Source organism: Canis lupus, chromosome 30 (genome assembly GCF_011100685.1).
Source record: "Canis lupus familiaris isolate Mischka breed German Shepherd chromosome 30, alternate assembly UU_Cfam_GSD_1.0, whole genome shotgun sequence".
Classification (NCBI taxonomy): Eukaryota; Metazoa; Chordata; class Mammalia; order Carnivora; family Canidae; genus Canis; species Canis lupus.
Window position 1 is genome coordinate 2,691,963 of NC_049251.1, and position 26,466 is coordinate 2,718,428.

Genomic DNA, 26,466 nt, shown 5'->3' on the forward strand with positions numbered 1-26,466 from the left:
GGCTGTGTGGCAGGAGAACAGAGAGTGAAGTGGGAGAATGGAAGAAGGTGAGGCTGGAGAGGTGGGCAGGGCTTAGATGCCTCAGGGCCTTGTAGACTATGTTCAGGAACTTGGATTCTATTTTAAGTTCAAAGGGAAATGATTTTTTATTTTCAAACAAGGAGGTGACATCATTTGATTTATGTTTTAGAGATATTACTATGATTGCTATATGAGAAATAGATCGGTGGGTGGGGTAGAGGCAGGGGTGAAATTAGAATTGGGGAGACCAGTAAGGGAATTATGGCGGCTTGGCCTAGGTAGTAGCAGTGGAGATCCAGTAGAGTGAACAGACTTGCCCCAGGTATTGGAGGTGGAGTCAGCGGGACTTGATCAAGGAGCAGTCGAATGAAAGGAGTTGCCATTTACCCCAGTGGGGAATATTAAGGGGGTATCTTTTGCTTGATGGGAGAGAGAGATCCCAACAGGCAAAGATCAATTCAAGATAGAAAAGCCAGTAAAGACTAGAGGAGGGATGGTTTAAAAATAGGAGGAAAAGCCAAGAGAGTAGGTGTGCTGTCAGGGATGCCAAGATCATAATCTTTCAAGGAGATGGGAGAGAGAACTGTGTCTAAAGCTGCTAAAACGTTGAGGAAGGTGAGAAATGAAAAGTCTCTGTTAGATTTAGTAATACAGAAGTCACTGGTGACCTTTATAACAAGAGTATGTTTGGTGGAGTGGTAGGTGCTGAAGGCTGACTAGCAAAAGAGTAAATGCAGATGGCAACTCCTTAGAGAAGCTTCTCTGTGAATGGGAACTGAGAGAGAGTACAGTCCCTGGAGGAGGACATGGAACCAATGGAGGCACATTTTTAAAGATGGGATATACTGTGACACATCTGTATGTTTGGGAAAGAATCTGGTAGAGAGGGAAGGATGGGAGATTCAAAAGAGAGAAGGTAGTCAACGGCGTGAGGTTCAGAAAGACCGTGTGGGACGGGATCTGATCACACACGGAAGCAGGGGCAGTTGATAGCTTTCCACCAAGCGGTCTTAGAGACAGTTTTCCAAAGGAGTGACTAAGCTATTTATGCATCCTAAAGAGAGAAGAGAACCTGTTAATCCATGTTATTTTCTTCACAAAGTCAGAGATTTAGAGCACAATGAGAATAAAGCTTTTTGGCAGCCAGATGTATCTGTTTTGTTAAATGTTACTTATTTGTTTTCCTGTTTCAGTAGAACCTAGCAATACAATTTAGGGTTTGTATGCTGGGCCTGTCATGGGGTAATGGAGGTTCTCTTAATTCTTCCTGTCGACACTCAGCATGTTCTCTGGGATGGGGGAGAGAGGCTGGTAGGTTTAGTAGAGAATAATGAAGGGATTCCCTTCTGAGAGCTTCCATTGTCTCTTAAAAATATAAGACAAGGTCATTAATTCAGATGGAGGGGACCAGATGAAAGAATCGGTGACTCTGAAAGAAAGGAAAGAGTCTGATATAGACACTGTAGAGAGTGAAAGATGGAGTTGACCTTTTTCAGGGTAAGGAAAAGCAGTCAAGTTCTTTGCAGTAAAATCTTCACATTTTTCTCTGACCCATTCCTCTGCAGGCAGGAATTAAGTTTCTGAAATTGTCTGAAAGGGACTTTCTCCCCCAGCTGGATGGGATCCCTGGAAAAGTATGTATACTTTCTCCAAGTCAGGTCCCATGGTCTCAGTGATGTGTATTCATGGGTTTTCCAAGAGGCACTCACCATCCACTCTTCCATCCTCATACTCTGTATCCCCCCTCTGCTCCTCTGGACCCCTGCTCCCCGGGCTTGTCTCATCTATTTTGTGTCAGACCCTAGCTTGCAATTGCTTCTCAAAGTGTCATCTGAGGAACTGGTGATCACCAAGGAACCATATATTCCCTCTTGTGACAGGATAAGGAACTTACACCAGAACACAAACCAACAGTTGCTAAGTGTGCTATTCAGCTGACATTGTTTTCAGAGCAAGATCTTCTCAGGGAAGGAAGCGGCTTTTTGATTTACATTGTGAGGCAAATTCCTTTTCTATTGGAGACCACTACATGCAGTTCCAGGTAGTGGTTTCTAAACCACAGATTACAGTCCACCAGTTGATTGAGAAATCATTTGAGTGCTCAGCTCTAAGAGAGAGAGAGAGAGAGAGAGAGAGATCAGAGTAGAAAATACCAGTGTGCATCATATGTAATAATTGTACATGTAGTGATGGTGGATGTTCCATGAAACTTTTGTTTCAATTACATGTATATGGAGGTGTGTTTGTGGGTCTCTACGAAAAATGTATTTCTCACTATAGGTCAGAGTCCAAAACATTCCAGAAACGCTGCTCTGGTACTTCCTATTGCAACAAAATATTCTCGAGCCAAGTTTTCCTCTCCTTTGCTCAAAGAGCACATATCCCACTGTACCCTTTTTACTTCTTCTGATAGCACAATGTGAGATTTAGAATGAAGATGTTTTGTAACAGCAAAGGATCACTTTGCTGAAAGGCCTTTTGCTCCTTGCCTGGTTGGCTTTACACCCGATGCAGCCCTTTTCTGGCTTGGATTCCATCAAACAATAGTCATTTTGGAGAGGGCACATTTCATTTCTGGAACTGCTGGACCTCTACAGTGTGCCACCTGCACAATGAAACCTGAAGAAATTCTGTATGGTATATTTAAGAGATTGAAGTCAGTATGCTTTCTGAGATTCAAATACTAAGGGGTTTATAAAACCAATGAAACAAAGGACTTTGTGCCTCAGTGTGCCTGGATTGTCACTAGGTTTTCAGGAAGTGTCTCTGAGTGCTTATTGTCCTGGCTCCACTTGACCTTTGTAGACTTATGAAGATGACACCTGCATTTTTAAACAAAGCAGTACCATTAATGGAGCCATTAGCAAATGATCAGGCTGAAGGTAAGAATGTCCAATGTAGATTGTTGCCTAATATCACTCACATGCAACTTTGAAATTTGTCATCATTCAATATGTTTCTCCAATAGAATTAAGTCCTAATGAGTTACTGAGAGAGGAAAGAAGTCCTAGTATACTGAAAAAAAAATGGGAGCTTTGATGTCAGACAGACTCTGGTTAAAACCTTGGTTATTAAATCTCCTTGTGTTTCAATGTCTTTATTTGTAAAAAGAAAAAATGATTATCTATATAGTTGTTATGGGAATTAGAGAAGATGTTGGTAAGTTTTTGGCCTAGTGCCTGACACATAGCAGAGGATCAATAAACAACTGCCATTGCCCTTATGTTAATAATGATAATAATAATAACCATAGATGAGGTATCAAATTTGTTTAACCATACTGAGAACCTAAAAGAGAAGCACGGTTGAAAATAAGCAATAAAGAGATACAGGATTATGGAGGAAACCGTAATGACTGGGTTTCCTTCATTTTCCATTTCAACATATATCATATTTCTCAGAGAAAACATGATTTGGGAATAAAGCCCAGAGAGCAAAATACACAAGGAGAGCACATCTTCAAATCACATCTGGCCTGGGAAGAGAGTCAGATTTTAGCATGTATTTCTAGGGACCAAAAGCTTTTATTTCTTTTATTTATACCACGGGGTAACATAATAGCTATAGAACACCTGATGGTTGGCCATCTGTTCTTCAGGAAAAAGCAAGTCAAAAGGGAGGAAGAAACATTCTATGAATGAAGTTCCTCATTTCCCTGGGCATAAGCTCGGAGCTGAGCACCCTTCCGATCTCAGCGAGTGTCAGAATGTCTGGATGTGCCATGTCCAGGGGGATTTATCACAATCAGAGAGAATAATGTGATTATGGTAAATCTCCTCATCAGTGTGGCTTAATGTTACCAGGAACTTGAGCTGATTCAAACTATGGACTCAACAGAAAATGAACATCACCAATTTGCTGAAATCTCCAGCAAACTAAACCAAAGGAAAGTGTCTATCCTATCCCCAGGAAAATAAACTTAGTAAATGGTTCTGAATCTATCTTTCAACTTATAAAGGAAATCTAGAATCATATCAATATATTTTCTAAATGGCATCCAAACAAAATTAACTATTGCTAGTTGGTCATTAAGCATATTATAATAAATATATTAGTGGTCCCAGTGTTCTGCTGATAAATGCTTAACAACACGCTCTTCAGTACATATATTATATACAGCATGTTAATTGTAAATTTCATAAAAGATTCTCACATAATGCTTTTGTTGATTTTTTTTTCTAAACTCGTGTATCCAAAATTATTCTATGGTTGCTGGTAACAAATGAGTGTAACTCTGATCTGAATGTTGGTTGATATGCTCATTTATGTTAATGAGTAATATGAAAATGAAACAAGGAAGATGCTTGTTGATGACTTTGCTGGTTCAAATAATGGCTTTTGAGACCCGGAGGAACACTTCTTCAATATTTTGTGCTATTCACAATATAATGGCTACAGACATAACACATTTTTAAGTTTAATCTGCATTGGTAACATTTTCTCCATCACTTTCTTAAATCTGGACAATTAGCAAAGCAATAATGAAGCCTTGATTTGTATCACTTGACTATCCCCATGGTGTAAATACTCACAGCATAGCTTTTTTCAGATGATCAGTGTGATGTCACTGAACGCAGGGTTGAGATGCATAGTAGCTCTCCCTTACTTGGCATTCCCACCATGCAGATGCAACTGTAAATAATAGCAAAAGCAAAGATAGTAGTGTGATGTAGTAAAAATAATTAGGAAGTGATGACTTTTGACTATTTGTTACCTCTGCTTTAATATACTTTCATCGTCAGCTTATATAATTTAAGTTTTGATAATGACTGTGTTGAGCCACTAGCGTTCAAAATTCCTGAACCTAACAATTGACTTACAAGCCTACAATGGACAGCCCCAGTCTACCACCTGTTGTCTATTCAATGCTCATCCTCCCTTCATCCTTCCTTTCTCTTCAAGTATCTCACCTTCACCACTCATGACATGGAAGAAGATGACTTTGTCCCCAGTTCTGGGACAATTGCAGCCCATCGTGGTAATCCCATTTTCTCATATAGTTGAAGAAATGTCATGTAACTCAATTCTGGCTAATAGGTGTGAGGTGAAGTCTACTGGAGAAGATATAGAAGTCTTCACATTCCTGCAGGCATTTTCTCTCTCCAGATATTGTTACGACTGAAGGGGCTCAGGGATGGCCCCAGACATTTCCCAACCGGCCTGAGGGTGAAATCAACTCATAAAAGCAGGTAGAGCATCACAGAGAGAGGTGGAGCTGGGATCCCAACATGCCATACCTAGAGCCCACCCTGGAGTTTTTGTTTCTTTGCAGCTGGAAGTTAAGTTGTTTCTTTCCAGCTGGGAGTTTGGGAGATCTAAAAACATCCAATATAAAAGTATGTGATAAATTAGCCTCTTCAGAAGCTTGGCTCCTAGATCGGAGATGAGAGTAACTCATGGAAAATGAGGAAACAATCCAGTACAGTTGAGGAATGCCTGTTTTTTACACTGTGTGGCACAGACTCTGAATTTAAGAGAATTTTAGAGGAAAGTTTGGTCAGCAAGATGAGAGTCACCATGGACCTCTTTGTGGAAGAGATGGGGTTTGGGTCAGGTCATAAAGAATGAGTGAGATTTGAGAAAATGGGGAATAGAGTTTCATGTGACTGGGGAAGATAAACGGAGAGGCTCCCAATGATGCCACCCAGAGTCCTGTTCTGCAGGCTGCAAGCATCCTTCAGGTGAAAAAATATACTGCTTCACTTTGCAAAATACCTGAACCCATAATTTTTGTTTATTTTATACATTGGCTACCCTTTGTGGTCATTTGTGAGTCCAAACACAGACTCTGTAAAGTCCTTGGAATTTTGAAGAGCAAGGTATTACACACATACCTAACTTCATTCTCTTCTGTTCTCTTCCCTCCTGATCCTTTTGATGCTTCCTATAAACTGTCAGCCTGTCAGAGCCCACTGGTTGCATGATGGGATGTATACACTCCTGCTTTGAGGAAGGGCTACTCCTTATTTCTAACAGGCAATGGCCTGTACTTTATTTTTTCTTTAAGCCAGGTAAGAGACTCCATAGCTCTCCTTGCTATGCAAGTATTTATGCCTTTCTATTCTCATTGTTTGAGAATTCCTTCCCATTTTTACCCACATTCCCACTGCCAATGTGTATGACTGCTGTTCTCTCACCCAATCCTCAACTGTTGTTGCCTTTCATTCATTAAAAAATCTCTTCACATACCGGACTCTTCTGGCAAATCTCCCAGATATATATGTGACATAAGTGGAATGCAATTGCATTGTTTCTTTTAAATTCTCTTCAAAGGGAGTGCTGGACAGTCAGCAATAGCCAGCAGGAGTTGTGAGGAGGCTGTGACAGATTCAGGAGGAATAAATGGGAGCAGAGCACTGACAGGTGTTTGAGACCACAGTTCTCCTTGCTCAGTTCCCTGCCTGCTGAGAGGCATGTATTTTTGGAGGCTGGTGACTGCTTTGCTCAGGATTATCAACCTATTAATATGAAGACAGAGGGCTTGAAATGAGAAAGACAAAGACAGTGAGAAACCTATCAGAACCAGCAATGATATTTTCACAGATTTCTCCTCAATATCCACCACAGAAATAGCCTACTTTATTCAAAATTTCGACACAGCCTATTGCACACCAGGAGTAGTCTCATAAATTGGCTTGAATTCATATCAATATTCCTTTTGGCCTTGCTGCTCCCTGACAACAATATTTCCTCCCTATGTCTGTGAAGTATGAGGTGTTCACACAGCTACTTAGTTGAGACAAACACTACAATGTTTTCAAGAGCAACTGTTTTTCGTAATTGTCATGAAGTATTTTTTAGGTCTCAGAAGGAAAATATGTACTTTTTAAATTTTATTTATTTATTTATTTTTAAATATTTTATCTGTTTATTTGAGAGAGAGAGAGAGAGTGCGCACACAAGCGGGGGGGAGCAGCAGAGGAAGAGGGAGAAGCAGGCTCTCTGCTGAACAGAAAGCCCAATATGGGACTCGATCCCAGGAGGCTGGGATCACGACCTGAGCTGAAGGCAGATGCTTAACTGACTGAGCCACTCAGGTGCCCCGTACCCTTTTTTTAATGACTTGGTTTGTAAACTGGCGAAGAACCAGGCCAGTGTAGACACTGGCTATTATGGTTCACTACAGGATAACGAAGGTCCGAGTGTGAGGGCAGCTAAGAGTAGTGGGGACAATTGCAGGGTAAGACATGCAGCAAGATGGATGTACAAGGGGTATGTAATGATTAAAAACCTGTGTTTGAACCCTAGGTCTGTCCCTGACCGACAGAGTCATCTAAAGCAAATTATGTATCTTCCTGGTAACTTGGTTTCCCTATGTATAAAATGGGGGTAATAATCGTTCCTCTCTCAGAGATTTAATTATTAGAATTGAATGAGTTAATGTTTGTAAAGAGCTGGCGCATTAAAAAACTTATATGTGTTGAATACATTTTAAACACCAAAATTCTAAGTTTCACACTGTAGATATCAGCCATTGTGAATTTAAGCAGAAGATATTGGTTAGCTCACAGAATATTTCAGAGGATAGATGGGCAGACCACAGAGCTGGCTCCATGTAGACAGCACAGGCAAGGAGGCAAGACAGCATGACCCTGCAGTTTGCTAATGCCACATTGCTTCTCTCCAGCAGGAATTGTGTGGCATTCCCACCTGCTTGAGCCAGCAGCCTTTAATTCCATGTCTGGAACAGACGATGGCTGGTGTCCGGGATGAGGTAGGTTAGGGTTCATCATTGCAAGGGAGCTTATAAAATTAGAGGTAAGTGAGACCTCACAAATGTGAGGAATTCCTAATTTTAGAAATGAAAGATGCTGAGAAGTCAAAAAGAATGCTAAATAGGCAAATGACATCAAGAAATAAAGTTTAAAGGAATATTAAGGAGTGTGGGTGGCTTGGTTGGTCAAGCAGCTGACTCAACTTCAGCTCAGGTCATGATTTCAGGATGTGGGATTGAGCCCCATGTCAGGCTCCATGGAGCCTACTTGGGATTCTCTCCCTCTCCTTCTGCCCCTCCTTGCCACTGTGCACACAAATGCTCTGTCTCTCTCTCTCTTTCTATCAAAGAAAAAAAAAAGAGGAATATTAAGTGAAAAAACCAGCAATCCATACATAAGGCTGAACATATTGTAGGCTATCTACAAATACTTATTGATCAAATCTGGATGAGAAGTTGTTCTAAGGGAATGAAAAATGGATAGAAGAGAAAATCATCCAGAATTCCTTAAGGAGCTCAGGGACAGTGCGGGGAAAATACTTGGTTTTCAAATACACAATTGCCTTTGACAGTTTTTCTGTTCCTTGTTAATCTCCTCATTTCTACGACTCTACATCCCAGGCCTTTCATCTATTGCAACCCTTCTTCCCTACCCTCATCTCAAGGACTATTTCGCATCCCATTTTTCTCTTAATCAACTATTGATTAATTTTCTTGCAGAAACATTCACCAAAAATGGAGGTGGCGGCTGATAAACCATTTATGTGTGAAGTTTTCCAGGGAGCATTTGCACTTCAAGAGAAAAACAGAGCCTTCCAGCTCTGGAGAAGTGACAAAAGGTGGGGACAGTATTATGTGGCAGAGAGCTCTTCCTGTGATTTAGCTAAAGCACCTGACTACAATGCCAACCCTGCTCTGCAAAGGGCCCTTCCTCATGCTGAATGGCCACAGATGAAGCAGACTTGTCTATAGACACAAGGCTTCCAAGGGTCAACCACTGAGTGCATGCCCATCACGGGGTGGGTGAATGTACCCTTTTACTGTTCACACCATTCACCTTTTGTCCTATGAGACACAGACTTCCCTAAGGCCCAGTTCACCCCATTTTCTCCTATCCTAAAGATTAAAAATAGCACTCTCTTCAATGACCTCAATAATTTAGAACCCATGAATAAGTCATTTGCCCAAGAGACTACACCGGGGCTTCTATTTTTACTTATAGTCTCTCACCAAGCAAAGTGACCTCTCCCAAGGAGCCAACATTGACACCCACTGATCTTCTGGCTTCTCAGGGAACAACCCAGGCAATACCTGCAATGCAGAGCCTTTTCTCAAGGGCAAAGATGGACCAATAGGTGTCACTGGCTGCAGAATGTGCATAACCAAACATGAACTTAGCATATCTGCCTTGCTCAGAACTCAGAGCAGCCTAGAGCATGCCCCAGGAGGAACACTTTCTATAAGGTAGGGCAGGCAAATGCAGCGTACAGTAGTCTTCCTTTGGGCCCCTTCTTCCTTAAGATACCATTCTCTAAATATTGGACCTCAACAGAAGAGCAGTACGATAGCTCAGGTCCCTAAACCCTTGGGGTTGCTCCAGCCTCCTACTACATGCCTCCTTCATCCACCTTCAATACACATTCCTTTGCCCTATCTCATCTATGTACTACTTTCAGGAAGGTCCAGTGGTCACTGAGGAGGCTCTACCTCAGTCTTTTGACCACCGCTCTATAAAAACAAGTTTGATCTTTTTCCCCTCCATATTGTCATACCTAGGGATTGTTCTAGTTCCCCTTCTTCAAGCCGTAGGATTCTGTTATAAGCCAGGTGCTGGATTGGGTAACCTCAAAGATTCCATCTATAATTCTAAGAGAAAGTTGAAGTGGGCCTAGAAGAATTCATTGGGTTTTGTAGAGAGGAGACATAGAGGGACAGCTTTCCACATCATGTTAGTGAAGGATAGTGGTAGGAACAGAAGTGGCTTATCCTGGAGTGGATAAATGGATCTCTCTAGTAGAACAAAGGGAACATTCCAGAAAATCGTGAAAAATGTGGGCCCAGAAGACTGGGCCAGGTTATTGGATACCTTAAAACTCAGGCAGAGGATTCCAAGTTGGTACTATAGGCAAGAAAAAACCATTGTCATGATCCTGAGCTGGGTAATGCTAGGAGGACACCGAGTCTTCCCAGTGATCATTGCTGGTAAAGGTGAAACATCCCTCCCATTATACACACAAAGAAAATGAACATCCCTGAGGCCTAGATGTGTAGCTCAGATACAGGAATGCAAGGCAGTTCTCTTTCCTTTCACAGTTCTCATTTCTCTATAAACCCTTCTCACTCAGATCATGACAATGTGGTTTGCTAGATGTTCCAGAGGCTGCTAATGAGATGCAGCTATAATATATTCACTTCATAGTCATCACTAGAAACAGACTACCCTCTTTCCCTGCTGCATTTCTCGGGTGCCTGTGGGGGGCTGGCAGTGTGGGCTGAGGGGGTCCTGGGTGAGGCCTGTCCTCATATAGGCAGCTCATCACTGCCCCTCAGGCCTTCAGTGAATGGAGGAGACATGGACCTCTCACTGCCACAAAGCCTGAACGAACATGGAAAAAGCATGCAGGAGGGAAACAGGAATGTTTGAATACAGGAATAGTTTGGGAACAAAAAAGAGAAACCCAGAGACAGACTTAATTACTCAAAGGGCATCTAACCCAAAGAAGAGGAACCAGCATTCTGTGTAACATCAGACAGGACAGAATGAGGAAGAAGCAGAGCTTAGAGGGTGGTAGGACTGATGCTATCTTCACAGGTAAGCTTGCTTCCTGGCAAGGGCTGGTAACAGGCCCAGTTACCTAAGAAGGTTGTGAAATCTGCCTGCAGGTCTTTTTTTTTTTTTTTTTTTTTGAAGATTTTATTTATTTATTCATGAGAGACACAGAAAGAGAGGTAAAGACAGGCAGAAGGAGAAGCAGGCCCCTATAGGGAGCCTGATGCCTGGACTGGGGATCACACCCTGAGCTGAAGGCAGTCGCTCAACAGCTGAGCCACCCAGGCATTCCTACCTGCAGGTCTTTAAAAGGAGCTCCAATCTCTATTTTCCTGGACGAGCAAAGAAGTGACATAGTATGAGATGAGAAGTTACAGTAGTCAGACTTTCAAAGCCTTTCCTTTTTTTTTATCTTAAAATTTTATCTATTTATTCATAAGAGACACACACAGGGAGAGAGAGAGAGAGGCAGAGACACAGGCAGAGGGAGAGGCAGGCTCCATGTGGGGAGCCAGACACGGGACTCGATCCTGGGTCTCCAGGATCATGCCCTGGGCTGAAGGTGGTGCTAAACCGCTAGGTCACCAGGGCTGCCCTCAAAGTCCTTCCTTTTTTTTTTTCTTTTTTTTTTTTCAAAGTCCTTCCTAATTAAGTAATCATGTCTCTTTCTTTTTAGTTGAATTAAACTAACTTAGTTCAAATGGCTTGCACATGGTTAAGATCTGGGGTGTTTTGTATGTGTGCTCTTGTTCTTTATCCATTCATTTTTTGAGATTCTCCCAGGCCCATCTAACTGCCTTTAGAAGGCCACACTTGACTCCCCCACATCTTAAGAAACCCACCATGCTTCCATATTCTTTGTACAGTCTTTGCCACAATTTAAATAACTGAGCACAAACTGTCCTGTAGTCGTTATTGTTGGCCAAGTATTGGTTTTTAATCTCAACTCATTGCCAGCTCAAATAAGGCAAAGGCAATATTTTATACTTTGTCTTTTCCCCCTAGACTTCTGTGCAGGCTGTTGCAGTTTAATAAATTTTTACCGGTTAACAGCAAAGGAAATGTCAAATAAATTGCATATATGTGAATTAATATTTACTGAACAGCTACATGTGCGAGATGTTTTAAAATCCTTAATGGGGAATTTTTTTTAAAACACTAGCACTAAAAAAAAAAAAAAAAAAAAAAAACCAAAAACCAAAAAACAAAACTACTAGCACTTTCAGGAAACAGCCTCTACTGTAGCTGAGGATTTTGTTAGCCTAGTGTTTTGTCACAGGCAAGATGTTGGTTGCTTAGGACACGATCATATAGGAATTACCAGTAAACATAACTTAAAAACTAGATTCCTGAATGCAGAAAGAAAGACTAGGTGAAGAAATTGGATTTGAAAATTGAGCAGAAGAAACCTTAATCAAAAAAGATAATATCAGAGTATAGTACATATACAGAGCATTCTAACAGGATAGTCTGTCATGACACTTATAGTTAAGTTTAAAAAAAAGGAGGGTAGAAGCCAAGGGAATGGCAAGAGTGTTGATTTAGGACCAGCAGTCAAATACATATGGTGAAGTCCCAATAGTTCATTTTTGCTTTTGTGTCTTTTGCCTTCATGGATGTATCTTGCAAGAAGTTACTGTGGCCGAGTTCAAAAAGGGTGTTGCCTGTGTTCTCCTCTAGCATTTTGATGGAATCTTGTCTCACATTTAGATCTTTCATCCATTTTGAGTTTGAGTTTATCTTTATGTATGGTGCAAGAGAGTGGTCTAGTTTCATTCTTCTGCATGTGGATGTCCAATTTTCCCAGCACCATTTATTGAAGAGACTGTCTTTCTTCCAGTGGATAGTCTTTCCTCCTTTATCGAATATTAGTTGACCGTAAAGTTCAGGGTCCACTTATGGGTTCTCTATTCTGTTCCATTGATCTATGTGTCTGTTTTTGTGCCAGTACCACACTGTCTCGATGACCACAGCTTTGTAATACAACCTGAAATCTGGCATTGTGATGCCCCCAGATATGGTTTTCTTTTTTAAATTCCCCTGGCTATTCGGGGTCTTTTCTGATTCCGCACAAATCTTAAAATAATTTGTTCCAACTCTCTGAAGAAAGTCCATGGTATTTTGATAGGGATTGCATTAAATGTGTCAATTGCCCTGGGTAACATTGACATTTTCACAATATTAATTCTGCCAATCCATGAGCATGGAATATTTTTCCATCTCTTTGTGTCTTCCTCAATTTCTTTCAGAAGTGTTCTATAGTCTTTAGGGTATAGATCCTTTACCTCTTTGGTGAGGTTTATTCCTAGGTATCTTATGCTTTTGGGTGCAATTATAAATGGGATTGACTCCTTAATTTCTCTTTCTTCAGTCTCATTGTTAGTGTATAGAAATGCCACTGATTTCTGGGCATTGATTTTGTATCCTGCCATGCTACCAAATTGCTGTATGAGTTCTAGCAATCTTGGGGTGGAGGCTTTTGGGTTTTCTATGTAGAGTATCATGTCATCGGCGAAGAGGGAGAGTTTGACTTCTTCTTTGCCAATTTGAATGCCTTAATAGACCTGCCCTATGACCCAGCAATTGTACTGTTGGGGATTTACCCCAAAGATACAGATGCAATGAAATGCCTGGACACCTGCACCCCGATGTTTATAGCAGCAATGTCCACAATAGCCAAACTGTGGAAGGAGCCTCGGTGTCCATCGAAAGATGAATGGATAAAGAAGATGTGGTTTATGTATACAATGGAATATTCCTCAGCCATTAGAAATGACAAATACCCACCATTTGCTTCAACGTGGATGGAACTGGAGGGTATTATGCTGAGTGAAGTAAGTCAATCAGAGAAGGACAAACATTATATGTTCTTATTCATTTGGGGAATATAAATAATAGTGAAAGGGAATATAAGGGAAGGGAGAAGAAATGTGTGGGAAATATCAGAAAGGGAGACAGAACAAAGACTCCTAACTCTGGGAAACGAACTAGGGGTGGTGGAAGGGGAGGAGGGCGAGGGGTGGGGGCGAATGGGTGACGGGCACTGAGGGGGGCACTTGACGGGATGAGCACTGGGTGTTATTCTGTATGTTGGTAAATTGAACACCAATAAAAAATAAATTATATATATATATATATACAAATGCATATGGTGGTGGGTTGCTTTGTTGTTTGGAAAAACCAACTCAGAAATTTTTGATGCCAAATTAGTCTGGAGTCCTAGAAGTTTATGGACAAATTCCAAGGAATGATCTGTTTGAAGGTGAAAGAAAGAAACAATCCACTGTTGGTCTAGAGACGTGAACTGACTTGAGCCCAAATGGATAGAAGTTAAGGATGAGTAGAAAGGATAAGACTTGATTTTTCTAAATCTTTCTCCTTATGTATCATTCTTAAAAATATAGCATCTTTAAATGTGTCACACTTAATTTTAAGAAGAAAAAAAAAACCTGTTAAGTAGAAGACCGAGACAGTCTTTCCATCAACCTGATTGACAAAGAAACAAAGTTAGGAAATCTGGGTGCTATGGTTACAATTTCATAACCAAGACACAATCATTGTTCTCTTTGAGAATTTAGTAAATTGGCTTAGTCTCACTCAAAGTACCTCTGAAGGGCTAAATATATCATGATAAAACTATAAAACATTCTAATGGCACATCATAAATGATGATTTATGATTTATGAAATTGCAATCAAAATGGATTGCAATTTCATGATGAATTAGGCCACAATCAAATACCCAATAATGACAAGGAACACTTCAGCCTGCAGAGATGCAGAGGACCTTCACAATCCCACAGGACTCTAGTGTTAAGGAGCTTCACTTTGAACCATGAAAGCCTGGACACCTGAAAACCTGGACATTTTGGTTTCTGGTTATTTGGACATAGTTATTACAGTCTTATCGTAGATCACAAAATGCATAATTAGGAGGCAGAATTTAGATATCTGACATATTTTCCAGGAAATAAGAATTTAGCTGTCCTTGAGTTCTTTGTACTTTAACCTTGTTATTAATGATAAATGAAATAACATCTGAGTCTTTCCCAATCATATTATCTGCACTTCCCAGACTCTTTCACATCTGGCATTGATAGGAAATAATAATAATCATAATCACAACAACAACAACAACAACAACATGAATGTACCCTGGAATAATGGAGGAAGCTACTTGGGCTCTGGCCTCCCAGTGTCTCTTCCCACTTGGCTTGAGTGAGAAAGAGACCTGTACCTTTGCTCACCTAGAACCCATCTGTGGCACCTGACAGAGAAGCTCTGGAGATGGCCAGTTCTGGGCCACCTTGCCTGCGCTGCGCCCTAGCTATCATGAAAACATATTCTCCCAGCATCCTTATCCTCACTGAACTCAGCACCTTGGGCAAGCAGAAAGGACATGAGCAGCCTCACAGAAAAGAAGGAAGGAAGAAGCAGCATGCATTCCCAAGTGGAGTGAGCAGAGATAATCATTTGTAGGCAGCAGCAGCCGCTGTCCTGCAGGAATTCTGCTGACACTATGAGAGTGGGGCATGATGTCACAGGAACCCTGGCTTGGCCAGAACAGCATGGTGTCCCAGGCAGCTGATCTGTTCATCCAGATTGAAAGGATTTCTTCTCCTGCTGGTCTCCCACCCTCCTTTTCTCCCTGCCAGTCTGAGTGATAATTGTAAAGCCATCCAGTTCCTTTCAGAAGTAGGCTACGGGATCCAGGCCTGGGTGTTTTCATTGCTGGCATGTTGTAATTATCACCGAGGATGGCTCTGATGACAGCATAATACATGTGGTGTTTTGTGCTAAAAAAGTCAATGCCAATGGCTCAAAGAGCAAAACTTGCCAGTGATCCAAGCTCAGTTTCAATATAACATATGATCTGTGTGGGCCCCCATGTATGGTCACCTTTATCACCCTCAAGATTATTTCTACAAAACAGTTTTTAGATCCAGTTCTTGGGAAGCGATGAAAGAGAAATTCTTCTTTATTCAGAAACTTGTAAGCTCTTAACAGAGGAGCAAGGGGATACTTTAAACATTTTGGTGTTTAGAATTCAAATTTATCAGAACTTAAGAGAAAGATGTTGGCCTCAGAATAAGACTTTGAGAATGTCTAAATCCTGACTCTACCATATAGTAGCTGTGCAATTTGAGGAATTTTACTTAACTTTTCTGATTCTTACTGTTAAAAAGAAAAGATATAGTTAGGTATAGCTGTTAGAATTACATGACTAAATGTAAGTAAAATGCTTAGCATGGAGCCTGGCCCAATGAAAATGCTACATAAGTAGCTGTTGTTGCTATTGCTGTATTTGTAGTTGTTATTACATATACCATTCCGATTTTGAGGAAGGGAACTAGGTGGGTGAACATTATCATGTACAATTGCTAAATTCTTGGTACTGACCAGTCATATCATACAGTTAATTAGAATCATGTTACCAGTTGTAACCTCTTCAAAAATCTTAATATGGTATGTTGCTGAGAAGTTTGAATGGCAAAAAAATCTCAAATAAGAAGAGGACAATTTGGAACACACACCCCTCCACCAGAGCAGTCTCCAACTTGAATATTTCTTCAAGACACCAAAAAGTTAAAGTATTCTTTTGCTGGAAGAGTTTTTAAAAAGTGAATATAATATACATTGAATATTGACATTTTTATACCAAAGGCCATACATAGCTTACTCTTTCATATTATTGAGCCATTGAATGTAAGTTAGCTTTCCATATTACATGACTATTTTTATTTATCTAACTGTGAATGTCAACCTGAAAAGCCTTCACCTTATTCATTATTCAACATGAAGCAGCTACTTTTCACTTTGATGTAAGTTACTAATTTATAGACTGCTTTTACCTTAAGTCATCTAGTGACAAAGCACAGTTCCAGATGTAGATTTTGGATAGAAACATCTTAAAGCAGGAGAATATTTAAGTCAGCGTGATGTTTGCTCAATAATTCATTACAGGAAACAATGAAAAGAAAGTGGTGTTTGGGCAGAAGACTATCTTCTTCATAGTCATATTCAACTATTCAGTTTTCATTAAGTAAGTGTGCAATTGTGTTAGGAAATCATTACATTTCTGCAACAAAACTGACAATGAGTAAAGACCTTGGCGGACTGGCTATTATAAAAGACAGACTGAAAATCCATTTGGAAATCACAAAGCAACAGTTTCCCTGTGAACGGATTCATAGAGCATCCATCAAGATAAGAACTCAAGAAATCAAGGAGGCCAGATCTACATAAATTCCTCCACTTAGCTCTACTGCCATATTATCTGTACAATAATGAGACTAGAAAAGACAATGTCCTGGTTTTTCCATTTTTACCTCAGTATCCTGTGTTTAGAAAAGAAGAAGGAGAAGGGGAGAATAGTTAATAATAGAATGGAAAACCCTGAAATGTCCCTTTATGATAAATGCTAAGTGGTTAAGAATGCAGGCTCAGGAGTCAGCTCAGCTTAGTTCAAATGCTGACTCAGCCACTTTCCAGTTGTGTGGCCTTGGGGATCCCTTGGAGAAGTGATTTGTTCGTACTTCTCTGAATTCTAAAGTGAAAGTACAGGGTAATGAAAGTATTTACAGTATTGGGTTATTGTGACAAGTCAATGGGGCCACACATAAATGTTAGATGTTATTACAAACGAGAGAGTTAAGGGATTTGTGTGAAGTTCCTTAGCTAGGTGGCAGTGGAATCCAGTGTCCTTGCTACAGTCCAAGACACCATATTTTGCCAGTGAATAGCATTGTAGTGGACATAGATCCTTTCTGCCTAAACAGTACCCATTCCTCCTTCTTCTGGTAATAACAACTTAATATATCTTTTGCAGAGCCACCCAACCCCCATCCTTAGTCTATGTGTCTCAGCTTTATTTTTGGAGTTGGAAGGGGTGTCACTTAACCCAAGCCTTGGCAGTCAGAGCCACCTTGACCACAAGGTTTGGTCTAGGGAGGAGCATTGGATTCCAGGTCAATGAGATATCATCCAGGACTTTTGGCAGAAGAATTGGGAGAGAAAAACCCTTGTTCAATACAAGTGACTATTAAGATATACATTTAGAGCTCTTGATGACCATCTTGCCTCTAAGAAAGTAAAGACTGAATGAAAAAGAAGCCAGCAGAGTTGGAAAGATAGCTCATCTATGGAGAGAGAAATATTCGTGGTGGTATTACTTTGAACACTTGGATCAAGTCACACTTGAAGGTAGGGGAGATCTATCCTTGGACATTCCATTTAATTGCATTTATATGAGCCAATAAAGTGGATGCTGTCACTTGGATTAAAAAAGTTCTGACTTACGCAGCATTTTAAAAATGTACCACATAATACTAGCCTCAAGAACAAGCCTGAGTATATTCATGTAAGAACATACTCTGAAACACAAATATTCCTGTTACAGCACACAGAGCAAATTCAATAGTCCGTCCTAATCCACACTATCTTGTCTTGGTCAGTTGCCTCTTGGTAGGCAACTTGAGAAAGCAGGAGAGGGTGGCATCTGGAGTCAGACCTGAGTTGGAATTCCTGCCCTTCCACTGGTTAGTCCCTTCTGTTTGGTTGGTTGTTTAACCTCTAGAGCCTTAGCTTCCTTATTGGAATAGATTTATTGCAAGGGTTCAGTGAGGCGATGCATGTGAAATGCTAAGAATTAAAAACACAGTAATGACAATAAGGATGGCTCATGTTTATGGATGTGGACTAGACTGTGTTGGGTACTTCATGGATGTTAACCCACTGACTCCTCATGACAACTTCATACGGTAGGTAGTTGGTTCCTTTCCTCATTTTTCAGCTAAGGAAATGGAGAGGCAGAGTGGTTAAATAATCTGCACCAATCTGGATAACTAGTAAGGGCTGGAGCCAGAATTCTTATTTCAGAAGCCAAGCTCATTATAAATTGCCTCTCATTTCATCCAATAACTATTCACTGCTGAGGATGTGGCTGCTGATAACTGACTCAAGCCATAAGTTCAAAAGTTGATTTAGGTTGAAGTAGTGACTTTGAAGCATTGGGCTCAAAGTTTCAAGGATCCATAGGACATAGGCCCTTCACTAGAGGAGTTTATAATATAGCCAGGAATGGAGTTGGGTAGTGAGAAGAGACAAGTGTTATTTTGGAGAACTTGGGGTAAATTTTTCTGAGCCTTGGTCTCTTCATCTGTAAAATGGATTTACATATGTTTCAGATTTATTAGCTGCCTCGTAAGAGCACATGGGGCTTCTGAAAAAGTGCATGGGAAGGGCAGGTCCCAGCACAGAAGAGCTGTTGAACAACAGAAGACCCACTTTGGCTCTCTTGTACAGTTCTTGCCAGGCAAAGAGCTAACTGGGCCTCAATCTTCCCTGGATGGCCATTGTAATACTCTTGTTTCTAACTCTTTGAGATGGTCTATACTGGGCTTTGGCTATATCTCCATTTCCTCATTTCCCACCATGGTCATCACTTTCCACGTCATGATCACACTCACCTAGGAGGCACATTCACATACAGACCCCTCTCCTCACATTGAGACTCAGGTCCTTTTCTCTGTTTATTACCACCTCCACCCAACTGTCATCTCCTGGTGAGAGGGACTTGGGGACCGAAGCTCTGTCTGGCACTAAAAGTATAAGTAAAAGATATCCTTGGTTCTATTGGGCAGAGAGAGCTATAGGAACCACTTTATCTGTAGTTGTAAGATCCAACTGAAAGAGAGTGAGGATGGAGTCGACTTATTTTCAGTGGGTGGTATTCTCCTCTTTCCTTTTCCAAGGATTCATAGTTGGCTTCTGGTCATCCTCTGTTCCTGAGAACAGGATCACAATTCCCTTAAAAACAGAACAGCAAAAGAGTGGACAGTCTTGAATTCAGTGTTGTACCTGTTCATCTATCACATGAAGACAAATCTTGTAGTTTGCCCTGCTTGCTTTGGTAAAATATTTTCAAAATTTAAAGCACTTCAGTAGGAAGAACAAATAACATAAGTAAATAAAAGTGCCTTATCAGGCAGGAGGTCACATGTTAGCATAAAGGTCACATGTTAGCATAACTGTTAGCATAAAGCTGAACAGTTTCATCTTTTATCTCCTCTTATTTCTTCCTCTTCTTGGTGATCAAATGATAGGAATGAATATTTTCAGATGATTTATCCTTGATTATTTTATTGTGAAGTTATATATACTCATTGCCAAAATTAAATCAGACAATACAAAAAAGCATAAAATGGAAAACATCACGCAAATGATCCCACTATCCTGTGCTGAGATTTGCAGACATTTCATTGTTCATTTTAAAAAGATCATGTCCTGTAGCTTGCTTTTATCAAGATATTCTTAACATCTTATAATGTTTTTTAAATTTTTTTTAATTTTTATTTATTTATGATAGTCACAGAGAGAGAGAGAGAGAGGCAGAGACACAGGCAGAGGGAGAAGCAGGCTCCATGCACTGGGAGCCCGACATGGGACTCGATCCCGGGTCTCCAGGATTGCGCCCTGGGCCAAAGGCAGGTGCCAAACCGCTGCGCCACCCAGGGTCCCAACATCTTATAATGTTAAAATATATAGACCTACTTTAAACCTTAAAAAATTCTCCATAGTATTCCATTATATGGAGTTACTTGATTTAGTTCACCTGTTCCTTATTGATAGACATTTAGATTGTTTTTAAGAATTTTTACAATGAACAACTCTCTGATACATCTTTCAGTACTTGTTTGTTTGGTCATTTTCTTAGGACATATTTCTAGACTTTGGAGTAAAAGGTTTTTGAGCTTTTAAACTCCTTTGTCAACTATAGCTAAATTACCTTCCAGGAAGGTTCTCAGGGAATAGATAATTCATTTACTCACTGAGGTGCTCACATATCCTTCTGTTAATTAAAATGTTCTAGACATAGAGAGATCCATTAAAATCAGTCAAACCAAAGTCCACTATTTTTTTTAATTTTTACTTATTTATGATAGTCACACACAGAGAGAGAGAGAAGCAGAGACAGAGACATAGGCAGAGGGAGAAGCAGGCTCCATGCATGGGGACCCCGACGTGGGATTCGATCCCGGGTCTCCAGGATCACGCCCTGGGCCAAAGGCAGGCGCTAAACCGCTGCGCCACCCAGGGATTCCCCAAAGTCCACTATTTTTATAGACAAACTGAGGATGGAAGGAAGGTGGGTGATTTCTGAACTCAAGGGCCTCTCTCCTCAGTTTTTCTTTGAATTAGAGGATGGTATCTGCAACCTTATATAGAGCCATCCTGCCTCTGATGTTATAAGCTCTAGAGTTTCCTTCATGGGACTTTTTATTCTCTGGTAATCAAACCTTTCCACCACCACTTTAACCAACCCCATTGTAAAGGCCAATGGTCAGGATAGAGACAGGCTTTCAGATCTGGTGTCTTAAAACAGTTTTTTTTTTTTTTTCTTTAAAGCTGGAAATGGTTCTCTTTAAGTCACATCCAAATCTAGGATTCAGAGGTGCTGTTGAGACATTTTCTTCCTGAATCACGTGTGGTTAGTTCCAGGCCTCCCTGGTGACCACTAGGCGTCAGACTTTCCCATCTCTCCTCCAACTGTGTTGCTTACTTAGTAATTAACTCATTTGCTCAGAGTCATTAGCTCTTATCTAAGGGGGCTTCTTTGTCATCATATGAACATGGTCATTATGAAGCAGAATCCTCACAGATTTCAACAGGACTTATTAAGTCTGACTGTCTCCTAGTGACTAGTTTTTCAACAGAGCTCTTCACTGCAAAGCTCAAGACTTAAACCAGAGAAATGTGGAAGAAAGACCCATAACCAGGCTCTTCATTATTCCCAAGGGAACCCACACAATGCCACTGCCTTTCACAGCATAGACATCTGTACCCTCATTGCTAGTACTATACCATTGTGAGCACCACCCCTCATTCATCTTAAGGACAATGCAATGCCAAAGCAGTCAACACCAGGCTCTAGGTTCTGTACATAAAATGAGTTGAAGTAGAACATCATCCATCAAGCACTTACTGAGTGGTCACTGAATATATGACCCTACACTTGAAGTCCAAAAAAGGATACTTTCATTCAGCCAGTCGTTCGATTATTTACCGTCCTTGTTGAGCACCTCCAGGGGACTGGAAACCCAGGGAGGAGAAAACAACATGGGGGTAAATACACCAACAATACAGCTTGTGTGATAACAGGACCACTTCCACACCACAGCCAATTCCAGCCTGCTTGATCCCTCCTGCCTTGGAAGAGGCTTCATAGGTGGGATTAAAGCCACGGCATGTCTCCCAGCCAAAGTGACTTTCCCCTGGCAACCCATGTCACCCTTTTGGAGGGCCTTCGTGTTGCAGCCTCAGCACTTCCTCACTTCCTACCCTCCCTCCTGACAATATCCGTGAGAGAGAGAGATAAATATCACCCTCATCTCAGGCTTGGGGCAACTGGGAGAGAAAAGTAGAAGAGGTTCTCAAATCTCACAGAAGGACCTAGGCTGAAACAGCCTTCTGGGCTCCATGGGTTACATCACATGGGATCCCATGAAGATGGTCACAGATAACCAAGACACACATAATAACACTAAATGCCTTGGAGACAGCTGCTACCTAATATTAGAAGACTAATGAATGGGAACAGAAGGTCTCATTGTGTGAACTCATTTCCAGAAAACACAGCCTCCTGACCATCATGCCCCTGAAGAGGAAATCTCTCATCGTCATCATCCTTTCCTGGAGAAAGAGGTACCATTCCTTGATAGGAGCTAACTTATCTGGGAAAATGCATCGATTGTGATTTCCCACAGCGTATGTTCAACTTTTGCAGAATTGCTCAGATAAAACACAGCCCAGTATCTGTGGCTGAGATCCATTAAGATCTACTTCCATTTGCCCAAGAAATCACTACTATCAGAGTGTTTCCCCAAGTAGCTGGGTGTTTCTCATTTGGTTATTTTGAACTTTACTTAACACTTACTGGATTTTTAAAAAATAATGTCTCTATAAGATATGCCTCTAAAATGATGAGACATTTATTCCCTTTCTTTCTCTTCATAAACATACATTTCTCTAAATAAGTCATAATTGCTCTTTTTTCTGCACTTTACTTTAAATTGGTTTAAAAAATATTATTTTCAAAGCAAATAAACATGATAGCAACAAGGACAACAAAACAATCTATCAGCATCTTCATAGTATATGAATCTCAGACTTTCTTTTTTCAATTTGCATTGCCAGACTACAAATGATCCTATAATAGAATTGTCCCCCACTTCTTAAGGAATGCTTGCAGTGGCTCTGGAAGCCACATTTGTTCCCTTTCCCACAGCTCCTTAAAAAGGGATATGACAACATCACTTCACCCATTCAATCCAATACCAGAGTGGTGCCTCACCTGCCAGCCTTGCTCTGGGTTGCTGGTGCCCGCAGGTCAGTTCAACTTTTGCCACATGAGTCATATGAAAAATTGAACTGGGCAGCTTGGCTTTTGAATAGCCATTCCACTCTTGTGAAGATATTTTCTAAATAAACACATGGCAACCACACTAACTTCACAGGATTTGGGAATTTCCTTTAGAGCTAGGCTAAAAGAACTGGCTTTTTGAGGGCACAGGAAGAAGGCAAAACTAAGGCCAGATAAGTATTTTTAAACTGCGAGCATTGAGATATTTGTAACCTTTAGTTTCTCAACTAAAAACCGTATATTGAGGACAGATTATAGAAGGTCTGGAGATGGGAGAGTGCACCTTATTTGAGACATAAAGAGCTGGACTAGGAACAAGAGTTTCCAGAAGCTATTCTTACCCAAGACTCTATATCTCTTACCTCTTCCCTCACTTACTTCTGTTAAGAAACTAAGAGTGGCATCATTACTAATCATCAGGAAAATACAAATCAAAACCACCATAAGACATCATCTCAAATCGATCAGAATGTCTGTATCAAAAATACAAGAGGTACAAGTGTTGGCAAGGACATGGGGAAAAAAGGAACTCTCATATGCTGTTGGTGGAAGTGTAGATTGGTGCAACGACTATGGAGCAATAAAGAGAGTCTTCAGAAAACTAAAAATAAAAGTACCACAAGATCCAGCAACTCCACTTCTGAGTATTTACCCAAAGAAAACAAAACCACTAACTTGAAAAGATATATGCACTCGTATGTTTATTGTAATATTATTTATAATAGCCAAGATATGGAAGCAGTCTAAGTGTCCATCAACAGATGAATGGATAAAGAAGAGGTGTTATATCTAGACAATGGAATATTACTCAGCCATAAAACAAATTAGTTCTTGCCATGTGTGACAACATGGATGGACCTAGAACATATCATGCTAATTAAAATTAGATGGAGAAAGACAAATACCATAAGATTTCACTTATGTGGAATCTAAAGACCAAAACAAACAACCACAACAACAAAACATAGAAAGAGACTCATGGACACAGAGAATTGGTGGTTGCCACAGGGGAAAGGATGAGAATTAAGAGGGACAAATTTCCACTTGAAAAATGAATAACCCACAGAGATGAAAGTACAGCATAGGCAATATGGTCAATAATATTGTAACAATGTTGTATGGTGACAGATGGTAACTACACTTACTAGGGTGAGCAATGAGTAATGTTTATAATTGTCAAATCACTATGTTGTACACCTGAAACTAATATAATATTATATGTCAATTACATTTCAATAAAAAATTTAGAAATAAAAAAAATTAGAAAGAAGCTAAGAGTGGTAGACTGTGAATCCAGTAAGTACCTAGCAATTAACTCAGACTATTGTTTGACTTAGGTTGTTGACTCTCAAGACCTTACGGAGTTCAAAACCTGAATATTTCATTACAGTTAATTAATTTAAAAAAAGGCACCTGAGTGACTCACTCAGTTAAGCATCTGACTTTTTTTTTTTAAGATTTTATTTATTTATTCATGAGAGACCCAGAGAGGCAGAGACATAGGCAGAGGGAGAAACAGGACCCCGGGATCATGCTCTGAGCTGAAGGCAGATGCTCAATCCCTGAGCTACCCAAGCATCCCAAGCATCTCCCTCTTGATTTTGGCTCAGGTCAAGATCTCAGGGTCATGAGATCAAGCCCTGTGTTGGGCTCTGCACTGGGCATGGTGTCTGCTTAAGATTCTCTCTTCTCTCTCTCCCGCTCACCCACTGCTCATGCTCTCTCTCTCTCTCTCCCTCTCAAAAAAAAAAATTACAATTAACTAATAAAAGTAGCACATCAAATAAATTATTTTTTATGATGGCTCCTAATTGCCAGTGGGTAATGTTTATTTGGAGCTCCCCAGGTGTTCAGGGAAATATATTAATTCATTCTGATTTTCAACAAACATTTACATAACTATCCTCAGTGCTGTGGGAAATAAAAAGAATTGTGGCCTATGAGGAGTTACAGGGTGGTATAGACTGCATTGCATATCTATAAGAGCTACAATTCAAAACAATACCCAAGAATGACCACTTAGGTGACAAAGAATATCTGAAATGTGCATATGTATGTGGGAAAAATCTGGAAGTGGACATTACAGAATGTTCTACTGAGATGAAGTTATCTTTGGGGCATAAAGATGTGAATTGATTTTACTTTCATGTTTCACTTTTAAAAATTTTCCACCACGAACATGTAATACCTGTGTAAGTTATGTCTTAAAGCTTAAATGAAAACAAAGGCAATAACAAGGAATTTAGATGAGGGAGTACTTTCCTACAGCTGGGACAATCAGGAAGGGTTGGTGGGAAAGGAACACATGAACTCAGCCTCAAGGACTGAGGAGGACCTCAGGAGGTGGAAAGGAAGTGGAGAATTAGGTGAGTGTGAACCATAAAAGTATAACGTGTATTTGGAAATTGTTAGTTTCTCTGACGGTAGCATGGGGCCTAAATAGTCTATAAATGGACATCAGCCTAGTAAGGGCAGTTGGGGATTTATTAGGAAGACTTTTAAATGTCAGGCTCTGGAGTTTGGACTTGGTCAGCAGTCAGTGGGGATCACTGAAGTTTCTTTGGTAATAGAGGAGCAGGTGACCAAAGGCGTGGTTAACATGGGAGGCCGAGGAGAAGGCAGGGAAGGAAAGAAGGCTCTTCTAAGCAACCTGGGCTGGAGGTGGTGGTAGAGTTGCCCACCCAGTAGTGCTTGGGGTAGCGTTAAGGAAGTGAGAGGCAGTGACCTACAGCAGGAAAAGGCCTTGTTTCACCCTCAGACACTTACTTAATAAGCTCAATGAGAAAAGAGGGGCATAGTTGCATCACAGGATATATACATTAACAGTGAGGCTGATTTTCAGCTATAGCTATAGAATTATTGTCTTTATCATTCAGGCACATATGAAAAGTGAATAAAATTCTATTGTTGATGGGTCATTCTACGTGAAGGCATGCACAAGAGTGGGATAGCCAAGCTGGTCAGCAGACATCAAGAGAACATCGCGTTCCAGAGGAGAAAAGGCTCCTGGCTCTCAGATCTAAAGGGAATGTCCTCATTAGGTCACAGCACAAGGTTCTCCAACCTGAGGGGAAGGTCACTTTCCCTTCAAACAGTTAGAGTGTTCTAAATGCTGAACTGTGCAATGCCCTGGGCAAATTTAGCAGATGGAGCAGAGGGTGTGGGAGAGGCTTTTGGTCAACGCACTACTATTTCAGTAATTTGATATTATTTGTTCCTATGAAGCATTTACAAGCTAGGCTTTACACCTATCACAACTCAGAGATGCAGGCAAGCTGTGCTCACCTTGCTGGGAAGAGGAATAGCCTGAGGACGCCTTCATAAGAGGTCATAAAACATCTATTCCAATGGCTGGTGATCAAAACTAACATTCTTAAGCTTTCAGGAATCATGATACTAAGGTGCACACCACTCTAGGTGAATCTAGCCCTGGTTTCCCATCACCTTGGTCATAGTTTCAATATTCTCTCTTCCTCTTCATTTCATTATAAAGCCCTAAATGCTACTCCTTTCTGTTTGCTCCAATTCTTACTTCTGTGAT

General features: G+C 40.6%; 2 long non-coding RNA genes across 2 annotated transcripts; one reads left to right on the forward strand and one right to left on the reverse strand.

The window, feature by feature from the left end:
• Positions 1 to 1,435: 1,435 nt before the first annotated feature.
• On the reverse strand, positions 1,436 to 5,184 carry LOC102153331. Its single transcript, XR_005381415.1, has 4 exons — positions 4,932 to 5,184; positions 4,554 to 4,653; positions 1,916 to 2,128; positions 1,436 to 1,450 (listed from the first exon to the last, which is right to left on the reverse strand). It is a non-coding gene; the product is annotated as an uncharacterized LOC102153331 (long non-coding RNA).
• LOC111093357 lies at positions 5,169 to 8,863 on the forward strand. Its single transcript, XR_005381416.1, has 3 exons — positions 5,169 to 5,702; positions 7,652 to 7,735; positions 8,456 to 8,863. It is a non-coding gene; the product is annotated as an uncharacterized LOC111093357 (long non-coding RNA).
• Positions 8,864 to 26,466: the final 17,603 nt, after the last annotated feature.